The sequence below is a fragment of the Lepidochelys kempii genome, chromosome 4 (assembly GCF_965140265.1).
Source record: "Lepidochelys kempii isolate rLepKem1 chromosome 4, rLepKem1.hap2, whole genome shotgun sequence".
NCBI lineage: Eukaryota > Metazoa > Chordata > Testudines > Cheloniidae > Lepidochelys > Lepidochelys kempii.
Window position 1 is genome coordinate 130,169,784 of NC_133259.1, and position 20,999 is coordinate 130,190,782.

The following is a 20,999-nucleotide window of genomic DNA, read 5'->3' on the forward strand; positions in this document are numbered from 1 at the left end:
GTAATAAGTTGAAATCATTAATACACTAACCTACAGGAGAAGGTTTACGTCAACATTAGTAGGGTGACGAAACACAAATAAGGAAGAGGGGGGAAACTCCTATTGAATATGCACTGGATACAGTGGTGTCAGTATAACATATTATAAAAATTGTATCCCAGCCTGTGCGCAGTAGGAGAGAGAGATGTAGCCCTTGGAAGGTCCCAGGATGATGGCCATGGTGATGATGAGGAAGGTGATGATGATGAGGAAGATAATGGCTAACATTTCAGATTGTCCTGCAAGGGATGGTGTGAGTATATGGATGTTCAGATGTACATTATGTACCTCTATCTACCTTATTGGGTTAGAGTGTTTGTGACTTTGCTAAAGATGTTATTAAACTATTGTAAATATAGAAAAGTTCCTATAGTGTGAGTGAGATGTCTGTGGACATCTGGGTTTCCAATATATGGTAATTTTAACAATACTAGGCCTGATCTTGGGACAAGAACCTGCCAACCATCAAAGTAATAACTGGGAATTCTTAAGTAGCGAACCTGCCTATTTGCACTGCTGCCCGTTCTGTTATTTCTGGCTGCAGCTCCTCTTGTCTTCTGTTCTCACTAGCAGTCTTCTGCAAGTCAATCTCTATCCTTCTGAGTTTTTGAACTCTGGCTACCTCCTTTGTCTCTTTCCTTCTTCTTGTAGGAGTAGCCACTCCTCTCTTCTTCCTTGACCTCTAATCTGCTGTTACTGCCTCCATCTCCCCTTCATTTTCCAACTCAGCAAACCTGTTCCTCAGCTTTATTTTTCTTCTGCTAGCCAGTCTTTTCCTCTGCTTTGTTTTCATAATAACATGCTTCCACTGGCCACTTTCTGCATCCAACAGTCGGTCCCCACAGTTCTCTGGTATGGCATACTTCTGCAAGTTTTGAGCTTTCCCTTCAGATTCCTCTCCCCTTCCCTCCATCATCTGCTCAAATGCCATTCAAACCTTAACCATCGTTTCTAGCTGCATCTCCAAACCTCAGATCTTCTTTTCCATCAGATCTGTCAGGCAGCACTTCATACAAACAAAGCACCTTTCAGGTACCCTCTCCAGAATAATGTACATCCCGCAGCTTCCACATCCAGTCATCTCATCGTCTCTTCCATTCTTCAGGTCACTGCCACTTCAGCCTCTGTAGCTGTCATCCCCTTCCCTCCTAAGATCCTGTGAAAAACACAAACACAATAACTAAAAACAACACCACACACACCCTTTCCAAAACTTCCACTCACACACTCCCCTGTTTTGACCTCTCTTTGCTGGCTCCTGTGCCCCGGCCGGCTGCTTGGCTCCCTTTACAGGCCTGCTAATCAGGGAAATCTCACCCCATAATCAAGACTCAGCTGTGACCAAAGGCTCTGCTTTTCTCACAACACACTGCCTCCTACCCACTACCTGACTTTGCAAACTGAAAGCAAAGAGAAAACAAACCAGGAAGCAAATAAACAAACAATCTCAAGAACTTACTCACTGCCCCAAAGGAACAGGGGTTTCCTTCTTCAATGGGTCTCCACTCAAAATAGTCATGTTTTCAACTCTGTTTGCTGGCTCCTGTGCCACAGCTCCAGTCACCCAGCTTCTGCAGCAGTTCATTATTTCCTTGCCTTTTGTATTCCTTTGCATATTGGCTATTTTTAAATGGCTTTAATAATTTCACAGCTGAGCCCCAAACACCACATACAATATCATAATGAGGCTGGATAAATCACTATTGTATGCTGAACATCTAAACACTTTCCCTGACAGGCCCATATAGTCTGTAGCTTTGGATTTACTTTGAATCTGATGAGCAAGGGAAGCCAAAGAGCAAGGTGCATATAAATCAACTAAACTAGCTGCTAACTTGTAATTAATGTAAACACTATAGTTTTATCAGAAATTGAATATAGAGAATGCACATGAGTGAGTGTGCAATTACTATTAAATCATTTGGGCAGGACCAGTATTTCAGATAAAATGTAAACTCCAGTATAAATGTGCAATACAGAAGTGCCACCAGCTAGCTACAATTCCTGTTCATGGTTGATTGGTTTCAGATATATCTGAAATGACAGAAAGTCACTGCCTTTTGGGTTAACTAGCAGAATAATGAATTACACGCCACCTTATTTTAGCAGCGGGAAAAGGCATCTCTATCTTAAAAACAGAAAGAAATTTCCAATGTATAAACAAGAAGCTCCTTCATAAAAATCCCCCCCCCCAAATTCTATGGTTTGACATATAACTTGATATATTGCAATCTGTTGAGACCTCTGGTGCCACCTATAGATAAAGTGGCACTAGATTTACGGTCTTTTGCATAACTGCAAATCAAAGAATGCTGGGAGAAAGTAACTAATAGCCATTGTCTTACTGTTTTTTGTTTGTTTTTTTATTCAGTTGAAGTTTATGCTCTAGGAAAGAGATGATGTTACTCAGAACATTTAATTCACGGCAGGCTGCTTTTGGATTAATGTTAACTTTGATATAGGTCACCATAGTCTGGCAAGCTCTAGAAAAAGATAATAGTATAAAATATCAAAAACAATTTATTCAGGATTTTTTGTATGTGTGATCTTGAGAGTTGGAGTGTTCGCTCTTTGTTATTGTAAAGGCTATCAGCTATGGTTCTTTTCCCAAGGGATCAATTGCCTACAGAACATCTTTATCAGCTGTTTTTTCTTGGGAGTGGGTTGCGTGAGTAATATCTGTCAATTGGCAGCTAAGGAGAAATTAAAAGAGAGGATGGTCTTGTGATTAAGATACTGGATAACAGCTCAGGAGATCTGGATTTAGCTCTTGGCTCTGCAACGGATTCCTGATGTGACCTTGGGCAAAATCACTTAGTCATAGAATATCATAGAATATCAGGGCTGGAAGGGACTCAGGAGTCATCTAATCCAACCCCCTGCTCAAAGCAGGACCAATCCCCAACTAAATCATCCCAGCCAGGGCTTTGTCAAGTCTGACCTTAAAAATCTCAAAGGAAAGAGATTCCACCACCTCTGTAGGTAACGCATTCCAGTGCTTCACCACCCTCCTAGTGAAAAAGTTTTTCCTAATATCCAACCTAAACCTCCCCCACTGCAACTTGAGACCATTACTCCTTGTTCTGTCATCCGCTACCTCTGAGAACAGTCTAGATCCATCCCCTTTGGAACCCCCTTTCAGGTAGTTGAAAGCAGCTATCAAATCTCCCCTCATTCTTCTCTTCCACAGACTAAACAATCCCAGTTCCCTCAGCCTCTCCTCATAAGTCATGTGTTCCAGTCTCTCTGAACATCAGTTCTCTATTTGTAAAATGGGAATAATAATACTTTCTATATAGGTAGATGTCAAGGTTCCTCCCCCACTCTGAACTCTAGGGTACAGATGTGGGGACCTGCATGAAAAACCTCCTAAGCTTATCTTTACCAGCTTAGGTCAAAACTTCCCCAAGGTACAAAATATTACACCCGTTATCCTTGGACTGGCCGCTACCACCACCAAACTAATACTGGTTACTGGGGAAGAGCTGTTTGGACGCGTCCTTCCCCCCAAAATACTTCCCAAAACCTTGCACCCCACTTCCTGGACAAGGTTTGGTAAAAAGCCTCACCAATTTGCCTAGGTGACTACAGACCCAGACCCTTGGATCTTAAGAACAATGAACAATCCTCCCAACACTTGCACCCCCCCTTTCCTGGGAAATGTTGGATAAAAAGCCTCACCAATTTGCATAGGTGACCACAGACCCAAACCCTTGGATCTGAGAACAATGAAAAAGCATTCAGTGTTTTACAAGAAGACTTTTAATAAAAAATAGAAGTAAATAGAAATAAAGAAATCCCCCCTGTAAAATCAGGATGGTAGATATCTTACAGGGTAATTAGATTCAAAAACATAGAGAACTCCTCTAGGCAAAACCTTAAGTTACAAAAAAGATACACAGACAGAAATAGTTATTCTATTCAGCACAATTCTTTTCTCAGCCATTTAAAGAAATCATAATCTAACACATACCTAGCTAGATTACTTACTAAAAGTTCTAAGACTCCATTCCTGTTCTGTCCCTGGCCAAGACGACTACAGACAGACACAGACCCCTTGTTTCTCTCCCTCCTCCCAGCTTTTGAAAGTATCTTGTCTCCTCATTGGTCATTTTGGTCAGGTGCCAGCGAGGTTACCTTTAGCTTCTTAACCCTTTACAGGTGAGAGGAGCTTTCCCCTGGCCAGGAGGGATTTCAACGGGGTTTACCCTTCCCTTTATATTTATGACAGTAGAATATATATATATATATATGATAAAATACCATTTTTTTCAACATTTTTCAGTAAAAGTTTTATTTTGGGGGCAAAAACTATTTTTAGTAAAATAATTTTAATTCTTTGATTTCAAAAATCAAAATGCATTTCTTGAAGAAAAAAATCTAAAATCAGAAAAAAATCTGTTTTTGTTCCTATTTTCATTATTGAAAATGGCAAAAAGCCACAAAAATCATCTTGTTTGAAAATCCATTTTTGTCTAAAAATATTTTTGATTATTTTGATTATTGTTTTTATGTCACTACCTCTAGCTTTGAATCTCTGGAATTATCTGTTTTAAAACATTTTCATGCTGAGTTATTTGCATAGGTGGCTTCTCCTGAACTCTGGATCACTCTTATTCTTAAAGATTTGTTGATCTTCCATGCCACGGCATCTTTCATATCCCTACTGAACTTCAAAAATCTGCAAAGCTTCCTCACTCAGGCCTTGACTCAGCAAGCTACTCAAGCATATGCCTTGCTTTAAGCACATGAATTGTCCTGCTGGCATCAAGACTTCAAAATAGTCCCTTTCTTCAAAGGTGCTCAAAAAATCTCAAATTTTGCTAAGCTTTTAAATTAAAGAACAAACACACTTTCACAATTTTCACCTATGTTTTAACCAATTCTCCAAACGACAGACTGTGCTTTTTACAACACTCATCATCACATATTTATGGTGGATATATATCACCCCGGCTGTATTGATAAGGAGGTGTGTCAGGTCCAGCAAGGGATAAGATGTTAATGAAACTATTGTTCACTGCTACATCATCAGTTAAGTGCAGTTTGGGGTTTCATGTGAATTTATCACTGGCTAACAATTATCATTAAAAATGTTTTCAAAAGGTGTAGGAAAAGAAGGGAAAACAATTAAATAATTTGAAATGTAAAATAAGGAAGTCATGCTTGCATTTTAACAGTATCCCTTATTCCCTTTCCCTTTAGCTGTATAGAATATTTTATAGGGGAAACCCCTGTGTCTTTCAGGTGGTATTAACGATGGTAGTAACTGTCATGGGGGGGGGGGGAAATTGAATTTAGATGATCAAGAGCTGCTGTTTTCTTTCCGACCCTGTTTTCTTTCAGACAAACATACAAAAAGGAGAGAAAATAATAGCAAAGATAGAAAACACAGCTCTGTCTCTAGTATTAACCCTTCTTTGCAACCTCACTGCTCAAGAAACACACGCCCAGCACATGGTCTTACCCACTACGGTTACATGTGGGCAAAAAAACCCGTGGCAGCAAGTTCCAGAGCCTGGTGCTAAAAACAGCTGTGTAGTGTTCAAGTGTGAAGTCTGGGCTCTGAAGCCTGCCCTCCACCCCAAACTTCAGAGCCTGAGCCTGAACATCGATGTGGCTATTTTTAGAGCCACAGAACGAGCCCCGTGAGCCTGAGTCTGTAGACCTGGGCTCTGCAACTCGCTGTGGTGGGTTTCTGCTTGCTGTCTAGACGTACCCTCTGAGACCTGGTAAACTTGGACCATTGTCATGCTATTAAGGTATTGCTTTTAGCTGCCTTCCTGATCACAGGCTCACAGATGTACTGCAAAAGATGGAATTGTCTTGTTGAGTTAATCAAGACTATTTTAGACCGAAGACAAAAAAAGGAGAGATATAGGAAAGCAGAAAAATAAAGCAGGGAAGGAAAATGACACTGAGGGCGGGGGTGAAAGGAGGAATCCAGTTCTCACATTTCAGGTATTGATCAGGGTTTAGCTGAAGCTTGTTGAGGTGGCAATGCCATCTGGTTCACTCATTCTGGTAAGACCATCTCTTGGGGTCAGGACGATGAAGGCCCACTTTGTCAGTGTGTCAGACAATGGGGGTGGCAGCCATGATGGTAAAACTTGCTCATTCCTGCCAATGCATCCCCCTGCATCCTATTTAGTGACACCCCCCCAACCCCCAGGTGAAAAATCTCCAAGAAAGGGTGGCCTCCCATTATCATTAACCTATCAAAACACATTTAATTGATTGTAACTATAAATATTCCCTGGAACTTTTCAGCTTGTTGTTATGCCAGTCTCTGACTCTGTCATGCCTTGAGGACCCCTTATCACAATCCTTTTAACTTAAACATTTTTCACCAGTCTATTTGTCTCCAGCTTTTGCTGACTTTTGTCAAGAATTGTATGTGATACGCCACCTTACACTATCTTTAATGAATGATCTTTTGTCCATGATTCCACTGCTGAAATATCTGCATGCCTAAATTTAAGATGTGAAGGACAAATAAAGAAAAAAAATCTTTTAAATAAAATCATACAATATCAGGGTTGGAAGGGACCTCAGGAGGTCATCTAGTCCAACCCCCTGCTTAAAGCAGGACCAATCCCCAACTAAATCATCCAATTTTTTTTTTGCCCCAGATCCTATATGGCCCCCTCAAGGATTGAACTCACAACCCTGGGTTTAGCAGGGCAATGCTCAAACCACTGAGCTATCTCTCCCCTCAAATATTCATTTGGCTGGTATTCATGACCCTTCTTATTTGCTTTCTGAAAATATTCATTCTTCCAGCAAATTTGTATTAACAAAAATGGATGAAGAAAGACAAAGTGCCATACAAACTTTTGAAAATACTGGTGCAAATGTACATTTGAGTGAGTTTTCATTCTGAAAAGGCTTGTTCAGCCATCCAGAAATATCTATGTGAGTTTGTGATAGGAATATCATCCAATCAGAGAATAGAAACAATGTAATGTGACCTGTGACTCGTAACACACAGTCTATAGATTAAATCACACTCATCAGATACTTTCTGTGATCAATCTGCCATAAAGCCTGAGGCTAGAATTTGTTCATGCAAAAGATCCATCAAAGAATTCATGGACAGTTCATGAATAGGAAAATAGGGCTAAATGCACCTTCTACATTATTCACGGCAAGTGTTTCACCAAGATATATGTGTAACCTGACAGCCACACCACTGAAGGTAAGCAATGAGGACCACTAATGCACCTTTCCCCTGTGAATATGTACAAAGTTAGGTAGAACAGCTGCTCCCATAATTAGGATACATTGGGGAAATTACAAGTGTTCAATGGCCCTCAACTCCACACTTTTGCTAGTGATAGCGTTAGAGTGCTGGAGTGTATGAAAAACATCTGGGGAAACTAATTGACTTGAGAGCTACCAAAAGTAAGTCATGGTCCAAAGCCCACTGAATTCCTAGGCAAGACAGCTACTTCAATCAATGAGCTTTGAATCAGGCCCATAAATCACAGTCCTGCAGCCTAATAGTCCTACTGAAGTCAATTAAGTTACTCAAATTAGTAGGGGTTGCAGATACAGACCCTAAACATGCACATGATAAGGTGCTGTAGGATAGTGAATTTAGCTCTTCAGTTTAACAAATCATTACCTGTCCACATTTAAAAACAGCTAACTTATATTTAGTGATACAGACAAGTTCATTTCAGAGAGATGCAGGTGTTTAAACATGGAGCTCTTCATAGATAAGAAATATTTTTGAAAAGATGTAAAATTAGAAGTTCAGTATCTGGATGGTTAATAAACAATATCAGCATACGTTTATGTAGTATTTCATTCCAAAGGATCCTGAAGCATTTCACAGTTTGATTCACAGACTACACAGACCCGGTGCTTCACTTCCTCCACCTATGAAATGCAGCCGACTCCAGCATGAAATATGGTAGCTATTTCACAGTACACAGCACCGGTGCACAACAGTTTAAGGCAGGAAATGAAAAATCCAATTGACGCCACAGCAGGAATTTAGGAAGGGAGAATGTAATCTTTTGGAACAGCTGTAGGTCTTCTTGGCGCAAGTCTAGAAGGAAGGCTTCAGCCCTTCGTGCTCATAAGCAATACCTAAGCTGTCATTTGCAACTCTATGTCCTTCCCTTTTGAGCTTCAGAGAACCATTTCCTTTAACAGCAAGGTGGCAAAATATGCAGGTGACATAACATTATTTTGCTTAGTTGCGACTAAGGGAATTGAGAGGAACTTCAGCAGGGCCTAACAGTTATGGTTCACTGTCAAACAGCCACATTCTATCCCAGATATGGGTGCATTTCAGTTGAAAGTGAAATGACCTCTTCCCAACCATATCCATTACCGAGCTCCCAGGGTGTTGTGTGGTTTAATTGGAAAACATAATCCCAATTATACATACAAAATGATGGGGTCTAAATTAGCTGTTACCTTTCAAGAAAGAGATATTGGGATTGTGGTGGATAGTCCTTTGAAAATACCTGTTCAATGTGTAGCTGCAGTCAAAAAAAAAAAGTCTACAGAATGTTGGGAACCATTAAGAAAGGGATAGATAATAAGACAGAAAATTTCATAATGCCACTATATAAATCCATCATACAACCACACCTGGAATACTGCATGTAGTTCTTGTTGCTCCATCTCAAATATATATATATTAGAATTGGAAAAGGTACAGAGAAGGGCAACTAAAATGATTAGGGGTATGTGACAGCTTGCTTATGAGGAGAGATTATAAAGCCTGAGACTTTTCATTGTGGGAAAGAGAGGACTAACAGGGGATACAATAGAGGTCTATAATTTTGCGACTGGTGTGGGGGGGAAGGTGAATAAGGAAGTGTTATTTACTCCATCACATAACACAAGAAAAAGGGGTCACCTGATTAAATTAATAGATAGTAGGTTTAAAGCAAACAAAATGAAGTACTTCTTCACACAATGCATAGTAAACCTTTGGAACTGATGTCCAAGGGATGTTGTGAAAGCCAAAACTATAATGGAGTTCAGAAAAGAACTAGATAAATTCATGGAGGATAGGTCCATTGATGGCTATTAGCCAAGATGGTCAGGGATGTAACTCTATACTCTGGATTCCAGAAGCTGGGAGTGGATGACAGGGGATGATGTATCACTCGATGATTGTCTATTCTGTTCATTTTCTGGGAAGCAAATGGCATTGGTCACTGTCAGAGACAGGATACTGGGCTAGCTGGACTCTTGGTTTGACCAGTATGGTGGTTTTCATGTTCTTAACTAACATCTGAAAATCTGTCTATGAGCGTCTGTTAAAAAGTATCCGAAGCGTCATAGTTATTATTTTTATTCCATTGTTTATCCCAGTGTTTGTTATAAGAAAATAAGTTTAACTGAAGTTTAACTTTCTACTATAAGGCTACAGAACACGTTTATCCTCTGCTATTTGCACTTCCCATAATGTTCTATGAGGATAACATAAAATAGAAGTAATTTTACAAGATTATTCACTCAATCTAAAAGCATTTTGCAGAAGGAAATTTACAAGTCAAGAAGCTGCATCTTAGAGAGAGCCAGCACTGGACAAAAATGCTTCCAATCAGTATAATTATATGGTCAAAACAAAAACAAAAATACAGAGTTATGAAATGCATCCTGCAACTTCTTGCTGAGAATTATGCTTTGGGATAACCAATACACTCTATCTAACATGTTGTTTGGATAATAGAGAGGAACAAAATAACTGACAAGAAAAGAAATGAAAATCTAAATTGTAGAAGGGTAAAATCAATTTATTTTTAAGAAAACTACATCACAACTGGTTGATAAAATCCTGCTGCTCTCAAGCAACACAAAGTCTAAATATCATCTTTTCCACTAAGAGGAGTGACTAATAAATAGTTTGTAGAGAAAGGGCAAGGCCCAGTAACTTCCCATTAACCTTCCCAGTCTCAGATTTGGGCATCAGAGAGAAAAGAACCCATCGGAACCACCCCTGCTCTTGGTCTTGATTCTACAAAGCAAAAACCCTGCCAGGAAAATCAAAATAATCCTCCTTTTTTGCCTATCTCTGCCAATTTGCTTCAGACATGAAGGGATATTCACTCTGATATGGGAAGATTAGAAGAGTAAGGACCATCTAGAAGTACCATCTTCTGGAGAAGGACATCTTTGTATCCATCTCCCCTAGGGCTCTCATGCAGGAAACAAAGTGGGTGGAGCACGATTGAACGCTTATGAAGATCAATAGATCAGTGCACAATAGCCCAGATATCATCTGCCTTTTTTAGCAAAATCAAGAGATCACATTGAAAGACTGTGATAAAAGGTCATCAGGTTATATACTTGTCACTATTGTATCTTCTTTCGGACTGTTTTGTCATTCTACAGATCGCTCCCTCCAATGAACATCTGCAATTGGGAAAGAATCAGCACAGTGCCAATTATAAACATTTTCACAAACTTCTGAAAATGTATTAGACTACATTTTTGTCTTTGTTGAGGCCCTGATGCAAAGACCACTGACCGCAATGGGCGTCTTTCCATTAGCTCTAATGGGCTTTGGATCAGGTCCTTGTAACTCAAGAAGTCAGTTGGAATCTGTGAGGCTGCACAGTTGTAACAGAGGGCAACATTGACGTGGGATGTGAAGAGAAATCATATACCACTTCCTCCCTCAAATGTCAGTGGATGCTGAAGTATATAAAGCTGGTGAATGTGAGAGCTATTGAGAAGGACAGGTCCAGTCAGCATCAACTGAAACTCACTACTCACCAGAGAATTCTCAAAGGGCCAGGGTTGTTGGTTTTTTTGACAGACTAGAGGCCGCTACTACAGAGAATATGTGCCTTCCTTCTAGCAATAATATAGCAGGTTAATTCCACCTTTAGGAATCATGTGAGACTAGTACATGTCAGTGTCTGGCAGCATTAGAGTGGTTTGGAAATGCCTACTGGAGCTCAGGGCTTGTACCATTGTCAGGTAGCATTATTACATTGCGTGAGTTGCTGCAGGACCCAGGATCAGGGTCACATCCTCTTAGGGTATGTATTCACTACCTGCCGGATCAGCGGGCAGCGATCGATCCAGCGGGGATCAATTTGTCGCGTCTAGTGTAGACGCAATAAAGTGACCCCCGAGCGCTGTCCCATCGACTCCTGTACTCCAGCGCCGCGAGAGGCACAGGCAGAGTTGACAGGGGAGGGGCAACAGTCAACTCACCGCGGTGAAGACACCACGGTAAGTCAATCTACGTACGTTGACTTCAGCGACGTTATTCACGTAGCTGAAGTTGCATAACTTATATCTACCCCCCCAGTGTAGAACAGGTCTAAGCTTTTCATCTGACATGTCCTTCCCAGGGTCAGGAACCATTCTTTCAGAAATTTGTTACACCAGCAGCGTCTTTTATAAATGTCTTAGAGAGAGTAGCAGTTGCTGCCTGTACCATCATTGAGCCAGATTATCCCTGTTTCTAGAGAAGCAGAGGTGAAAGGAGCCTTGCATGGCATGTGCAATGTCCAGGGTCAACTCCTTTCCTTATCTCCCTATTCCTCCTTACTTACTCACCAACCTACAGAGTTGATGGGATGCAAAGAAGGGAGCAGAATGTACCATTCGATAGACAAGGCAGGGACCATACCAAGGAATGGTAAGTAGGGCTACTACGGTATTGGATCCAGAGGTCTAAATCCACCACAGAAGGTACCCAGCTATTCTCAAAACACCTTGGGCTATATAGTGGAAGGGGAGTGGCTGTGCAGAATTCACATGTCAAATTGTTGTGTTGTAGGGGTAGAATTCTTCTGGCCTGGCTCCTCAAAGATCCTCTGCTCAAGGTCTTTGTGCCTAAGCTTTGTACAGGTGGTGGTTTAGCATTATGTCCTGATATGCATGAATTGCCTCCATTCATCCTAAAGGAGTGTTGACTCTGAAGCATAACTGTAACAATCTTTCATGAATATTGTTACTTCTTTCACTTCTGATGGTTTTAATAAAAAAAACATCCAATTACTCTTAGATTGTGAGTGGAGTGTACATAGGGTAAGTAGATACAATTTCCTCTCTCACATGCACAGAGTCTGACCCCTAACAAAATCAGAATATAGATTCTGGTTATTAATGATAATGGGGTATTGGAGTTGTACTGTATTTGGACAATTTTGTTAATATTTTCCCCATTTTTCCCCTTTCCCCTGTGCAATAAATATGTCTGCCTTAGCCACTCACTTGCTAGGTAAAATATTCACCATGATTATTAAGAGCTTTTATTTGGGCAGAACAGTTGTCCTGATAAAAACATCAGACTCCATATTTTTAGAAATGAATAAAGTAAATGTTCTTGTGATGCCCACCATGCAGTAGTGGACATAACAATAAGGTATGAATTTGGCCCAGTATATCAGTTTACTGCTGCCAAAAGAAGTCCAATAAATTCCATGCTGCCAATGCACTGGAATGTTTTGTGAAACTACTGTATTCACTATATGCTAATAAGCATTGTCACGTTATCATTAATTAAGATATGCCTAAAAGACAGGATACCTGTTGAGAGAAAGAATGACTTTGTAAGTAAGAAAAGGAGTATTTGTGGCACCTTAGAGATTAACAAATTTTCTTTTCGCGGATACAGACTAACACGGCTGCTACTCTGAAACCTGTCAATTTGTAAGTAAGGCATTGGCCCTGGTAGGCAGGGGATAGATTTTCCTCCTGCACAGATATCTTGTTTGATCTTGGGTAAGATATCAGACCTGTTAAATATTGATAACAATAGCTCCGCATTCTGTTGTACATTATCAGGCTTAATTCCTTCTTTATAAAGCTCTTTGTGATCCTTGGATGAAAGATGCTATAGAAGTCACTGAATCATAGAATCACAGAAGATTAGGGTTGGAAGAGGCCTCAGGAGGTCATCTAGTCCAACCCCCTGCTCAAAGCAGGACCAACCTCAACTAAATCATCCAGGTCCATGGTATTGTTGTAACCTTTTAGGAAAATATGCACCACTAATGCACCAGGGGATTTTGTTATACAGTATCCTCAAGGAATACAAATGAATGTGTTACAGAAAACTGCGTAAACTGTATTTGGACATAATTTACTGTTTTCTTAAATTTGAATGAATCTCATGGAGTTCAAGGTTTTGAGAAACTCTTCCAACTTGAAGTTCACCCTGTTCAGAGGGCCAGAAAGAGACCTATTCAGTATTTAAATCCAAGAACCTGTTATGTTCCATTTAAGCCCTGGTAGATTTAAGTGGGTCTTAAGTGATGCATAGTCCTTGTGCTGACTCACTGAATAGAGGAACGTTTAATTTGAGGTTTTTTTTTTTTTTTCATGTAATTAAATTATGTTTCATTCCAGGAGTGATTCTGTTTGTAAGAGCAAAAATAAGTTTTTCTCATAGACTCACAGACTTTAAGGACAGAAAACTATTGTGACCATCTGATTTGACCCCCTGCACCTCACAGGCCACAGAACCTCACCCACCCACTACCTACAGAAGAGTCTGTGCTGTGGATTACAAATAGACCCCTTCTCCACACCTTCTCTCCCATGCTCACCTCCCTTGGAAATGCTAATCTGGAACAAGTGGGCACCCGGGATATGGTATGTGCATCATAATTCTTTCTGTAGGGTTTCTTTTTCTCCATCTCTGCTCTATTTTTCATAATCTCTGCATTTGCTTTTAATTCTGTACCCCTCCACCCACCCACCCACCCACCCACACACAGTCTCTTCTAACCAGACTCAAATCCACTAGCTTTTGAGTTTGAGTTGAACGCTTGAGCCCACAGTGTTCAGAATTAGGCAAAATGTGTGCACTCATCCATATTTTACAAAGTTTTCTCCTGATCAATTATTTTTCACCCTAAAACAATGCTAGAGTGAGCAGGTGGAGTTACATCCTCCTCTTCCTCTCAAAAAAATTGTGAAGACACCTATGTGGCTATAGGCTGACTTCTTCTCCCATCCATATTACTTTATTTTTGTTCCATATTTGTACAGCCCCTAGCAAAATTTTCAAGTGTTCTAGATGGGACTGGTCTGTTAGACTTCAGTACAGTTTGACTCCTAAATAAGTGACAACTGGTTGGAAGAGGGGGGGCGGGTTAAAAAAAAAAAGGATCACCTTGCATGCTGTCTGGGTCCAGAAGCTACCAGGGACCTCCTGGGGAACGGAGACAAATATTCTACAAACTTCAGTCCTGACACTGGTGTTCACCCCAACTGAATGTTGTACAGCAGTTTCGGACAGAAGGCTGCATACTTGTGTTATTGATTCCGGCACTGAATATATAGCCACCTGTATCACGAGTGGTTGTCTTAGCCACACATCTAATGGAAGCTTTGGCTCATATAACTCCCTCAAAACTTCAACAAGGTGTCATCAGCCTTAAAACTGCATGGAGGCCTAAGTCGGAAGAAAACAATCTGCTGCACACAAGGGTGAAAATGTTTTCTGTAGGTGCCTATAAACAAGAAGATCTGCCCATCTCTAGAAGAAAACACCTATATCTGTAATTCCTGCTGACTTGCCACAACTGACTCTGCGGTATCTTTTTGCAGTGGCTAGTCATGCATTCATGTCCAGTGCTGCTGGCTCAGTTTCAGTCTCAGATGAACAACAGCATATCAGGGCTGACAGCTATGTCCTCGCAGAGTGGCAGTAGCTCTGGGACAGAGAGACAGGCATGCTGATGAATTTCAGAAGATCTAGTTTACATCCACCTGTTTGCAGCCTGGAATGCAGCTCCTGGACTAGGTTTAACAGAGTGGCAGCCACAGAAATTTTGCTTAGCCCGATCTTCACAATGTGACTGCAGGGCAGCAAGGCAGACGGTCAAACATGTGGTGTCAGAGGGTGTCATAAATATAAAGGGAAGGGTAAACCCCTTTGAAATCCCTCCTGGCCAGGGGAAAGCTCCTCTCACCTGTAAAGGGTTAAGAAGCTAAAGGTAACCTCGCTGGCACCTGACCAAAATGACCAATGAGGAGACAAGATACTTTCAAAAGCTGGGAGGAGGGAGAGAAACAAAGGGTCTGTGTGTCTGTCTATATTCTGTCTTTGCCGGGGATAGACCAGGAATGGAGTCTTAGAACTTTTAGTAAGTAATCTAGCTAGGTACGTGTTAGATTATGATTTCTTTAAATGGCTGAGAAAAGAACTGTGCTGAATAGAATAACTATTTCTGTCTGTGTATCTTTTTTGTAACTTAAGGTTTTGCCTAGAGGGGTTCTCTATGTTTTGAATCTAATTACCCTGTAAGGTATCTACCATCCTGATTTTACAGGTGGGATTTCTTAATTTCTATTTACTTCTATTTTTATTAAAAGTCTTCTTGTAAGAAAACTGAATGCTTTTTCATTGTTCTCAGATCCAAGGGTTTGGGTCTGTGGTCACCTATGCAAATTGGTGAGGGTTTTTATCCAACATTTCCCAGGAAAGGGGGGGGTGCAAATGTTGGAAGGATTGTTCATTGTTCTTAAGATCCAAGGGTCTGGGTCTGTAGTCACCTAGGCAAATTGGTGAGGCTTTTTACCAAACCTTGTCCAGGAAGTGGGGTGCAAGGTTTTGGGAAGTATTTTTGGGGGAAAGACGTGTCCAAACAGCTCTTCCCCAGTAACCAGTATTAGTTTGGTGGTGGTAGCAGCCAATCCAAGGACAAAGGGTGGAATATTTTGTACCTTGGGGAAGTTTTGACCTAAGCTGGTAAAGATAAGCTTAGGAGGTTTTTCATGCAGGTCCCCACATCTGTACCCTAGAGTTCAGAGTGGGGAAGGAACCTTGACAGAGGGCACAAAGAGAAGACTGGAGAGTGGACTTGCTACTGTCAGTGTTCAGACCTCTAACTGCCACATCAATCTCGATATTGTCTTGTGATGCATAAGAAGAAAGAAGGTGACCTAGCACAATGGGGCTATGATTGGGGCTCCTAGGCACTATGATAATATAAGTAACAATAAGTGAAATGGGAGAAAGACCAGGTCCTGGAACTTTGCTGGATATCCTCCTCTTGGGCATTCAGGTCACACATCTGACTAGGGATTTACTGGGCAATATGAAATCTGGACAATGGGGGGGAGGGATAGCTCAGTGGTTTGAGCATTGGCCTGCTAAACCCAGGGTTGTGAGTTCAATCCTTGAGGGGGCCGTTTAGGGATCTGGAGCAAAAATTGGGGATTGGTCCTGCTTCAAGCAGGGGGTTGGACTAGATGACCTCCTGAGGTCCATTCCAACCCTAACCATCTATGAATAAATCCTAGTAGGTCTCTGGCTGGCTCTGGGCCCAACTAGGTAAAAAACAATGACGCTGGAATGCTTTTTATAGCGGGGGTTCTGAAAGCCAGAAAAAACTATCCCCAAACTTCTTACTTTGTTCCTCCCCCTGCCCTCCTAGAGCTGAGACTGGGAGCAGGGCCATGTCTCCAGGAGGGGGGAAAATGACAGGGATAAGGGGGCTGAGGCTGGGGCCACAACTTGGGGCAGGCATGGGGCCAGTAGCAGAGCCTCATGTGTGGCAGCCGGGACTCCACGTGTGTGGCCGGGAGCGGGACCAGCAGCCAGGACCCTTGGGCATGGGGCTGGCATCCTTGATGCAGGATGCTGCATGCGTGGCCAGGAGTGGGGCCAGCAGCTGGGACCCCTAGACATAGGGCCGAGATGCGGGACCCTGCATGCGCGGCCAGGAGCGGGGCCAGCAGCTGGGATCCCTGGGCACGGGGCTGGCAGCCTTGATGCGGGACCCTCTGTGCGTGGCCGGGAGCAGGGCTGGCATCTGGGACCCTGCATAAAACCTGTGGGTGCTGAAGCACCCCCTGTACCCCTACTTCCCATGCCTATGGTCAAAAATACCGTTCTCTCAATCTAATAAATTTAAAAAGAGACAACTCTGACAGCCAGAACTTCCAGCAATAAATCCGAAATGAACATCACAGTAAAAAAATCCTGTAACACTGTTACCTCCTTCAGACCAAATGCAGAATGAATAGCTACAGCAGATACTAGGAGTCTCCCACAGAAGGGCCCCAGAATATCACTCTCTGTCAACAGAAAGAGATGAGTTAGCAGCTGTGGCTACCATATAGGAAACCTTGTGCCGCTACCAACTAACCAGCAGCAACAAGCATCCTCTCACATCCCACTGTCTTAGGGTATGTCTACACAGCACAGAAGTGCACACTAGAGGGGTGTGATTTCTAATGTGCACCAGTGTGTCATGCACTAACTGACCTGTGCGGATCCTGCTTTTTTGGCTGACAGAGCTGGGATTGAACCAGGGATCGTCAGGGCTAAAAGCATGAGCGGCAAAAGTACCCCAGCCAGAGGCTATGACAACTGGTACAACTGGTAGCATCTGTAAATTTGCACTCTGAGTATGACTTCAATCAGTTGTGCACCCACTTTATATTAATTTCACCTAGATCGTATTTCCCTAGTTTGCTTATGAAAATGTAATTAGCCACTCTGCCAAAATTGCAGCAGGGATGCAAAATATGCTTCTGTTGTCTTCAGTGACTAGTGGTTTTCAATTTTTTCCCTGTACCATGACCCATTTTTACCCCACCCTGAGACCCCTCCTTAGCTCTGATATATCACTTTGCATTGGTAGATGTCTGAGAACTTTCCAAAGGAAGTCAGTATCCAGGTCCCCATTTATAGATGGGGGAAAAATGAGACAGAGATGAAGTGACTTGCCCAAGTTTACCCAGGAGATCAGTAGCAGAGCCAGGATTAGAGCCCAGCTATTTTGATTCCCAATCTAGTGTTTTGGCTGCTGTTACACACAGGAAGGCCATGAGAGGTGTGCCCCCATGCCTGTTTGTCACCCCTCTTCCCCAAGCTGAGAACCCTGAATGTAAAGAATTGTCCACTAGAAATTAGAACCCACAAATCTATTCTACTCTTCCAATGGCAGCAAGTTTAATAACTAACATGATCCACATTCAGACCACAAACCTAGGGGGAAAAGACTCAATGTGCCACCATGTAACTCCTGAATTATCCATCCCATTCCTCCCTGTGACGTTCTGGTGGTGTTATCTGGACTGGTGATGTGCTAGGTCACTCTAATCCTTAATTCTGGGAACTAGACTTACCCTGCTGTGCTGTGAGAACCCCCTCTCCAGGGCTGTTCACGCACAGCCTCTGGCACGTAAGCTGCTCTTAGCTATGTGAGTGAGCACTTTTGGCCAGCCGCTGCTTGGATTGTGCAACCAAATGACACTAGCCAATATCTCCAGTCCCAGACACAACCCTAGGAACCTCCATCTTGCAAGGTCCAGTTATGCCTGCTGGATGCTGCAAGCTTATATGAGTTTGTCAATTTAACAAAGAAATTGATATGTACCAGGCTTGTTATCTGAAGGGGAGTCTCTGACACATTTCAAACCAAACACACTGCTTCAGGTAAAATAAACAAATTTATTAACTACGAAAGATAGATTTTAAGTGATTATAAGTCAAATCACAAGAAGTCAGATTTAGTCAGATGAAAAAAAAGCAAAACAGATTTTAAGATGATCTTAACACTTTCAGTGCCCTTACAAACTTAGATGCTTCTCACCACAGGCTGGCTGGTTGCCCTTCAGCCAGGCTCTCCCCTTTGACCAGCGTTTCAGTCGCTTGGTGGTGCTGTCTGTAGGTGTAGGTGGAAGAGAGAGGAAGAGCATGGCAAATGTCTCTCCCTTTTATCATGTTCTTTCTTCTCTCTTGACTTTGCCACCCCGCTTCAGAGTCAGTTGAGCATTACCTCATCATAGTCCCAAACTGACCAAGGGAAGGGGGGTGACTCAAGAGTCCAACAGATCCTTTGTTGCTGCCTAGGCCAGTGTCATTTGTTCCTGTGAGGCTGGGCTAGGTTTGTCCCATACATGCCCTGATGAAATGTGAACTGCCCCGCTGCTCCTGGAGAGTTTTGCGTGGACTTGTTTTTAGCCATGAGGATACATTTTCAGCCTCATAACTATATACAAGATATTACAACCCTATAACTTTACTATACCAACAATGCTTAATGCATCATGAGCCTTCTGAAGACATCTGACATGACAAACTTTGCATTAGATACCACACAATTATAGTATAAGGATGAACATGGGGGTACAACATCTTAATTTTATTTGCTTATTTTATTTTAATGCTTTGGGGCTGAAGAATTAGAATTGTTATACAGTCACATGGATTAGTGGTGGAAAAAGACAATTCAATTCCTTCAGGGTTAGGCTGTAGCTGGACCATATGTTTCTCACATAGGTCCTTAAAATATGCCTAGACCATGAGCCTGAAAGTACAGCTCATGTCAAGTGATATACACAGTTTTTAGGAAGGTTTTTGTTTTGTTCTGGATTTTTTTTAAAGTAGAGTCAGATTAAGTATCTGTGTTGTGTACTTTTCAGACCATTTTTATTACGGATGTGGCAATATGAGCCCTTTGATGGATAATTGTGCTGTATACTTTAAATGCTGTTTTATGATGAATTTTTGAGGGTGATGGTGCTCTGATGAAATTTAAGAGCTCCAGTTGTGCAATGAATAGGAACTACATTTCACGCTTTGTTCAAATATTTCATTATAGCATTTAAATACTGATTTTTTGCCCATGAAGAATTTGGTGAGGTGGTGAATCTGAGATTTTCTTGGTTGCATTTGATGTCTGGGAATATTTGGATTAATTAAAATATTCCAGTGCTGATTAGTATTTTGATTCATGATTGTGTGTATGTGAGTATGATCAATTTTGGAAACCTTGATTTTTTGTTTTTGTTTTAAACAGGAACATTAATTTCTGATTGTGGGATTTGAGATGATTAGATTAGAGACCTTCTCCAGGCATGGAGAAAGTAGAGCAAGTGCCTCTATTATTATTATAGTTTAACATTGATATCCATAGCACCTATAGTAAATGGCAGCTCCTGGCCCAAAGAGCTTTCAGAAGTGGCAAGATCACATGATTATTTCCAATCTACATCCATAATGCATTTTTTGCTACTCATCTTGATGTATCCATTCTAAGCATGTTTCTGGATCTTCTGGGGGCACTGCAATGGTCTAAGAACCACTTAAACATAGGTATATGTTCTCATTTCTGTATAAATTATACACCTACTGGTAAATCTCATACATCAAGTTCACAATATAGACCAGAGCATATGTCTTGGAAGAAATCTGTGAGCCAAGTGAAGAGATGGAGGGAAATGACAGATAACTTGTCTCCTAGATAACTAGAAAAGAGAGCATTTTAAGAAAAACACATAAACAAAACCACAAATTGTTTCTACAATGACTCATCTCCTATTCCAGTATCGCTGGCAGAGCACTGAGCTAAATCTGCCAGAGATCATAAAAGCGTCCCAGGATGGAGACAAAAAAATGAAGATGACTAGTATAGAACTTTAACAGAACAGGCCTGGGAATGAAAGAAATGAAGAAGGATATTTGGGAGGAGGAAAAATATCTGATTAAAAAAAGAAAACTAACAGACTTCCTGAAATAATCTACTAGATGCCACACTTAGAGAAAAAAAAAAATTGGTCAAATCCTCAGCTGCTGTAAATCAACATTTTTCCACTGAAGAAAGTTTTGCCCACCGTTTCAGCCACTTAGAGATCTGAGGCAAGTACCTGTGCACAATCAGATAGGTATGAAGGAGATTTTTCAAAGACACAAAGGGAAGTTAGGTGCCCAACTCTTACTGAAAGTCAATGGTACTTGGTTCCTAATTCTCCTTTGTACCTTAGGAAATCACTCTCTAGATGTCTAGGGGCCTCATCCAAAGCTCATTTGAAAGTTTCACATTCACTTTAATTGGTTTTGAATCAGGTCTTAAATAGCCTATATTGCACCTTTACAATTGCAGTTACAAAAATCCAGGTGCTGGTCTGAAAATTTGGTACGAAAAGTACAACAAGGAGAAATCAGAAGTGTCATCCGAAGCCATTAGATTTTCAGGGAAACATGAAGTTTTAGGTCAGTTACAGAGTAT